General features: G+C 35.6%; 1 protein-coding gene across 1 annotated transcript in view; it reads left to right on the top strand.

Moving 5' to 3' along the window:
• The first annotated feature begins 561 nt into the window (after positions 1-561).
• Positions 562-7732, top strand: part of camkvl (CaM kinase-like vesicle-associated, like) — a 111121-nt gene continuing 103950 nt past the window's right edge. Inside the window, exon 1 of the mRNA XM_062053817.1 lies at positions 562-743. The gene's annotated coding sequence lies outside the window, so the exon portion shown is untranslated. The remainder of the gene's footprint in view (positions 744-7732) is intronic.

Below are 7732 nucleotides of genomic sequence, written 5' to 3'. Positions count from 1 at the left end.
CACATGCGCACACACACGTGAACCCAGGAGTTAGTTCTTGCGTCATTACAGTAGCCATCTGTCAGTAGGCACACCAACTTGGCAATGTTTACACATTCACATACACTACATTGAGCCGCTCTATTTGCAAGTGGGAAATACTGTATGTCACCCCAGTGACCCTTTCCAACACCCAGCGGGCCATGAGGTTCCGCATGATGCATTACATTCACACGGATCAATCACAGAGGTGAAAGGTTTTCATTTTCTCTTTTTTCTCCATTCCCTCGTGCTCTCTCTCTCAATTCCTGCCCACATCCACGCGTCTGCTTGTCTGCCAAGCACTGATGTCATTGTCCACTCGATGAAATGATGAACGTTTAAAGCATAATCCCACACTTTAATCCTGGAACGCCGACGTGCACACACTGACAGACAAAACATGCAAGTTTTGGAGTGGGTGGAGTAGGGACATACTCACACATTTGGATCATTTTGGGCTTCAATCAGCTTCTAATGGCGATCTTACATGATTCAGAGAGAGAGAGAGAGAGCGATGAAAGATTATATATTCTCATGGGTGAGTGAGTGAGAGTGGGTGAGTGGAGAAGGGAGGGCTCAGGCAGAAACAAGCAAAGTAATTCTCACCAAAGCACAGACGGTTGTGCTACAGCAGGAGCTGCACTTGCTCTCTGACACACTTTCTGTTTTTGGATAGTTTTGCTGCAAACGCACCCACACTTCTTCAGAGGTAACAACTTCAGGTAGGAACCCACCGGTGTTTTATGCACGGTTAAAGATGCCGATTGTTCCCCCGCTGCAAGCTAATGAATGATTAAAAGACGTCTTTCTCATGATGATGGGGATAATCACGGATCGCGCATCCACTGTGCGTCATGGTGACGGACAAAAAAAAGTTCAGAAAAAGGTGTTAAACTCGTCTTCCCTTTGACGCACCTGTTGATTTGCATGTGTTTCGCGTCATGCAAAAGATAGACATTTGATTATTAGAATCATTTGTGCGTGCATTTAATTGTGTGAAACAAAATTGCTGTGGCTCTTTGCACTTTTCCTCAAAGGTCCACAACAACCGAGCGCTTTTGTTGGCTCTTTCCTGAGATCTGTTGACTGAAGGCTTATGTCGAACCAAGGCAGATGCTGGGAGGTTTTAAGTGCATATTTGAAAGAACTGCAAGCAGAGCCAGCTCAGATAGCACAGAACGAGAGAGGGAGGGGACTGCAGAGTGCAGAGTTAATCTATTTGATAAAGTATGTGCATTAAAAGCACCAGTGGTATACATGATTTATTTTAAGATGTTCACTCATAGAACATATATATTATATTTCTTTATTTATTATTATTTTTTGCAAGATATTTGTCATGTGACGATCTGGAGAAGATACTGCATTCAAAAGCTAGAGTGAAAAAGGTTAAAAAGCAGCGTAAATGATGGAAGAATGTCGATGTTCACCTATTTATTTCAAAGCATACTAGCAGGTGCATCCCTCACTCACTCACTCACTCATTCACTCACTCACTCACTCACTCATTCAATTTATCTAGCCACTGTAGGCAACCTGTTTGTTCATGTTTGAAGTCATCTCCAGAGACTTATTTTAGAGTTTGAGATGGAGTTTGGAGAAAGGCTTCAGCCTAAAGGACAAAAGGCTTTCACAACACAACCAAATCAAAAACCAAGCATGTACGCAAAGCAATCAAAGTAGCTTCAAGTTGTGTACTATGTAATGTGTATGTGGCCCTGTTTGTTGACTGTGAATTGAAATGTAGACCTGTGGAATGTATGACAGTGGTAATTGATGATTTATTTGAATGTGTAACTGTAGAGGTAGAAATAGAAAAGAAGAGAAATGTTATTGTTACGTGTATGTATAGGACACCTGGGTCTAAAGTAGAAGCATTTAATGATAGTTTGGAAGAATTATTGTGTAAGGTGAAGGAAAATAAAACATTTGTCATGTGTGGCGACTATAACATAGACCTGCTAAGCTCACCCAGAAATAAATCAACAAGAGACTTCTTGGATGTGGTATATAGTAGAGGGCTTTATCCATTAATCACCAAACGCAGTAGAATAACGACAAATTGTGCAACGTTAATTGATCACATCTTTATAAATGACATAAAAAATAATATAAAAAGTGGACTAGTAATTAATGATATAAGTGACCACTTACCTGTGTTTCTTACTTATGACTGTCCAATTGATAAAAAGAGGGAGGAAAAAACTCATAGATATGTAAGGAAAAGAACTGAAGAGGCAATAAATAGGTTTAGGAAGGACTTATTTGAAACAGACTGGAATGAGGTGTATGGGGGAGAAGCAAATGCTGCATATGAGGCTTTTCTTAATATATATTTATCATTGTATGAAAAGCATTGTCCGAATGTATGGAAACAAAGAGACAGCTACAATAAAAAGCCTTGGATTATAAAGGGACTACAGAATGCTTGTAAAAAGAAAAACAAACTTTATAGAGATTTCATAAAAGTAAAAACAAAGGATGCTGAAACAAAATATAAGGTTTACAAAAACAAATTGATAACAATAATGAGACAAGCAAAAAGAGAATATTATAATAATTTACTAGAAAAAAATAAAAACAATATCAAAGGAACTTGGAATATTCTGAACAAGGTAATAGGAAAAACATCTGGGCCTACAAACCCACCAAGCCATTTTATCAATGAGGATAATAAGATGATAACAAATATGAATGAAGTGGCAAACGGATTCAATTCTTTTTTTGTGAATGTTGGACCCAAATTGGCAGAGAGTATTGGAGAACATAAAGATATACAGAGTGGATGGAGAGGGGGAAGCAAAGTGCTACAGTCCATGCTTCTAGGAGATGTTAGTGAAAATGAAATTGTATCGGTGGTAACAAAACTGAAAAATAAGACATCAACAGACAGTGATGGTATAGACATGATAATTGTAAAAAAGACTATTGACTGTATCATCAAACCTCTTTGTTATATTTTTAATCTTTCTTTTCAAACAGGGACCTTTCCAAATAAAATGAAGGTAGCAAAGGTAATTCCACTCTTTAAAACGGGAGATAAACATAGATTCACTAATTACAGACCAGTGTCACTACTGTCACAATTTTCTAAAATAATTGAAAAAATATTTGTAAAAAAATTAGATAGTTTTATTGAAAAGAACATGCTGTTGAGTGAGAGCCAGTATGGATTCCGGACCAATAGATCCACTGCTTCAGCTGTAATGAATATAATTGAGGATATAGCAACAGCAACTGATAATAAGAAATACACTATAGGGGTATTTATCGATCTTAAAAAAGCATTTGATACTATAGATCATTCTATATTATTGTCCAAGTTGTATTCATTTGGTGTGAGAGGAGTAGTTTTAGACTGGCTAAGAAGTTATTTAGATAATAGACAAGAGTTTGTGGATTTTATGGGTAATACATCTGAACAAATGAGGATTGAATGTGGAATTCCACAAGGTTCGGTTTTGGGACCAAAATTGTTTATTTTATATATTAATGATATATGTGAGGTATCAAAGTTATTGAAATTTGTATTATTTGCGGACGACACCAACTTTTATAGTTCGGGACACGACTTAAAAGCATTATCAAAAATTATTGAACAGGAAATGATTAAACTTAAGAGATGGTTTGATGCCAATAAATTATCATTAAATGTAGAAAAAACAAAGTTCATGATTTTTTGTAAGAGGAAAAGGGAGGAAACGATCAAATTGTCAATAAATGGAATAGATATTGAAAGGGTTTCTGAACTTAGATTTTTAGGAGTGATACTGGATGACGGTCTGACATGGAAATCTCATATTGCACATCTGCGGAAAAAGATGTCTAAGAGTATTTTTATATTAAATAAGGTAAAATATGTGTTAGATTATAGGGCAATGCGTATATTGTATTGTGCACTTATATTGCCATATATCAACTACTGTGTGGAAGTGTGGGGGAACACATATAAGAGTAACATAAAGGCATTGTATCAACTACAGAAAAGAGCTATAAGGATTATTCATAAAGTAGATTACTTAGAACACACTAACATATTATTCATTAATTCAGGTTTATTGAAATTACAGGAGCTAGTAAAGTTACAGACATTATGTGTCATGTTTAAGGCTAAAAGCAAAACATTACCAGCAAATTTACAAAAAATGTTTGTCATCACTTCTGAGAATGAAGAGCATAGAAGAAAAGGTCATTTCCAACATCAGTATTCAAGGACAACTTTAAAACAAATGTGTATATCAGTGGTGGGGGTTAAACTATGGAATTCTATTTATAATGAGATAAAAGATTGTAAAAATATATTCAAATTGAAAAAAATATATAAAGACAGAACAATAAAATCATATGGACAGCCATAAGTGTTTACATTTTGCTTTATATTTATTAATTTACTTGTTTTTTGCCTGGTTTTGTATCTGTTTTGTATCATCCTGTGAGGTGTACCTGTATATTACTTCTTTTGTATTTTTGTTCGGTTTGTACTTCATGAAGTTTTGCACTTGTGTTTTTTTTGTTTTGTTTTGTTTTGTTTTGTTTTCGTTATATTTGGATGTAATTGTTGGTTCACATATCATTAAGTAAGACTATGTATTATGTGAAGGGGGCAGGAAAATATAAGATTTTTCTTCATCCTGCTCCTTCTCAGGCATTGGTGTGTAACGGTGTAACTGAATAATTGTGGTATAATTGTCTATCAAAGATGCACATCAATGAAGGAGATAAATAAAATGATGATGATGATGATGATGATGAAAACCCATCTTTTTATTTCTTTAAATTGTTTGCTTTGGAAAATGCAACTCAGGTTATAACCTGCAGTCACATGCATTGTTTAATCACAACATAAAGGATGGGTATCGTTTACATTTATTCTGATATTTGTGCCAAATTGGTAGGTTTGAAATTTTAGGGAAAATAGTTAAAATGACAACAATTTTTCAGCTTGCCATCATTTTTCTCATAATAATCTAATAAATGCACGTTATCAACATTGAAATTGCACTTTAACACATGCGCATTAGTACAAAAAAGAAGAATGTTGATATAGTTTATGTTGGCCATCATACAGATCATGGCCCCCACACACCAACCCTCTCATTTCAGCGGCTGTGGGAAAACTATAGTATGTCTGCGCATTTAAAGTTTCAGTCCCCTTATGCAGCGTTTAGTTTTTTTTGTTACACTCATACAATTATTCGAAGCAACAGAATATAAATCAAAGCTTTTTCCTAATCGCATTAATCGACTTCATCAATTTCCCGTTGCAATCCCATTTGTGACATGCAAGTTGAACAGCATAATGATTGAAATACTTCAATGATATACTTAAATGATAACTAAGTAACACATTCAAAAACACATTTTCATTATTATCATAGCACAATCAGCAGCAATACAGAACATAGAGAACATGCAAAAATACGGACTGCTTGAGTTGGAATGTTGATGTTCATCATTTGTGAATGCACTTTGCTCACAATGACCATGATTTTTGCATAATGAAGAAAGGTTATGTTGCTTTGTGGCGACAGTGATGGGGAAATGCATGTGCTGTGTAGGGCCTGGGGATTGCTGTTGGCGTGTTAAGGTCAGCAAGAAAGTTTTTGAAAAAGCGTCAGACTCTGTGTGCCTCTGTTGAGACACTACATTTCAGGACATTACTTGCACAAAATCACCTTCAGCACTGAAATGAGGCACCGATAGCTACTTTTTTTGGTCCGGTTACTACCATTAACATTGAAATGTTTCAGTACCCATCTGTGGTCAACCAAACAAACCCAGAAAATGATGTGTGACCTTGCATTTTTGTCCATTCACCACAAGTTTAGCCAATCACAGGCATAAGATAAGATGAGATAAGATATCATATGATAAGATCATCTTTTATTTTTCCACCAAACGAGGATATGTACAGTGTTACGGCAGCAAAATGTATAGGTTGCAAACATAAAATGAACAAATTAATTAGAAATAAAGCCAAAATGAAAAATATAAAAGAAAAACAGACATTACAGTATAGAATTTTTAGCAAAAAAGATCAGCTGAGAGCTGCACTTTTAGCAAAACTTGTAGTCAGCATTTCCAGCATAACACAGACATGCACACAGTGCACATAAAGTGTAATGTATTATTGCACTTTGTGATATGATGCACACAATATACCAATAACAAAACATTATTTTTATTGCACAAGGTAAATAAATGGGTTATACTTGTATAGCGCTTTTCTACCTTCAAGGTACTCAAAGCGCTTTTACAGTATTTCCACATTTACCCATTCACACACTGATGGCGGGAGCTGCCATGCAAGGCGCTAACCAGCAGCCATCAGAGGCAAAGGGTCTTGCCCAAGGACACAACGGACGTGACTAGGAAGGTAGAAGGTGGGAACTGAACCCCAGTAACCAGCGACACTCCGATTGCTGGCACAGCCACTCTATCAACTTCGCCACGCCGTCCCTAGGTCAGAATTAATTTTCCGGTTGTATTTTTCATTAATAAAAAGTGCTGAAGTACGTATGACAACTGTCTAAGCAATCAAATCTCTACATCATGCATTTAACGCCCTCCTTGTTCACATTGACTGAAATGAAGATGTGATAACACAGCCAAAGACTAAAGAGTGTTTTTGTTCCACAGTAATTGCTCATTGATTACTAATTATGATTACACTGAGGAAATATAGCAATTATGTATTGTAACTTTCCATAAGGTTGGCAATAGGTATATGCAAGTGGAGTATGTTGCACATTGTCGTGTGTCTACTGGAAACATATCTCAACATGATGGAATACAGTTATACACCACTGCATACTACAGCTAATTAATACACACTGTGTTAAATTAATATATATCTAATGATAAAAAGAGTTAAGGCTTGGAAATATTATTTTCCAATAGCATTTTTTATTGAGCTCTCAAATCAGATATGTTAACAGTGTGTGGGTGTACTTGATAAAATGTCTGGTAAGTGCATCAACCGTTTAATGATCTTCATAAAACATATTTCAGATGGGTGTTTAACAGCAGGTTATCTGCAGAAAAATCTACATTTCAATTATGTTTGGTGGAAAAGTTAAGCCACTGGCCAAGGACTTTTTTTTTCAATGCTTTTTATTTGCTTCCTTCTTCACCGCTTCAAACTATTTATCTTTCTGAATGAGAAAACTCTAAAGCTGACTGATGATGTTTCATGGTCATCTATTCATATGTGAATTTTCGTCAAATACCGTACATAATTTCAACAGCTTTCTTGCCAAGTGGTAACTCCACTGGACTCTTTTTTATTTAATGTTGTTTTATTTGTCAGTTATAATTTATGTGCTGCTAAACAGTTATCAAATAATTAATCCCCGATAAGCAACAGTTTGAAGTAAGGTTCAAGTGAGTCGATTTACTGTATAATGAAAGACACAAGGAAACATGGAATCGTCTATGTTGCCAGTAACATTACTGGTGTCACATATGTGCAATGTGGATGTTTTATTAAAAGTATAGAAACCCTATACACCTGAAAACTAGAAAACATAAACGTTTAAAATGAGATTAGTCAGTACAGGACCAGGACAGTGCCGCATATCTGGTCTTTGCCAAGCAGATAAATAACAGTTTGAACAGATTTATCATTTGATCAATAAGAGACCTAACACCAGCCTTGTGTGGGTGCAGTATCGACATCAATATCTCATTATAGTGTAATGCGGCACAAAAA

The sequence above is a fragment of the Entelurus aequoreus genome, linkage group LG07 (genome assembly GCF_033978785.1).
Source record: "Entelurus aequoreus isolate RoL-2023_Sb linkage group LG07, RoL_Eaeq_v1.1, whole genome shotgun sequence".
NCBI lineage: Eukaryota > Metazoa > Chordata > Actinopteri > Syngnathiformes > Syngnathidae > Entelurus > Entelurus aequoreus.
The sequence above is the reverse complement of the archived record's forward strand: the minus strand, read 5'-3'. Positions and strand labels throughout refer to the sequence as shown.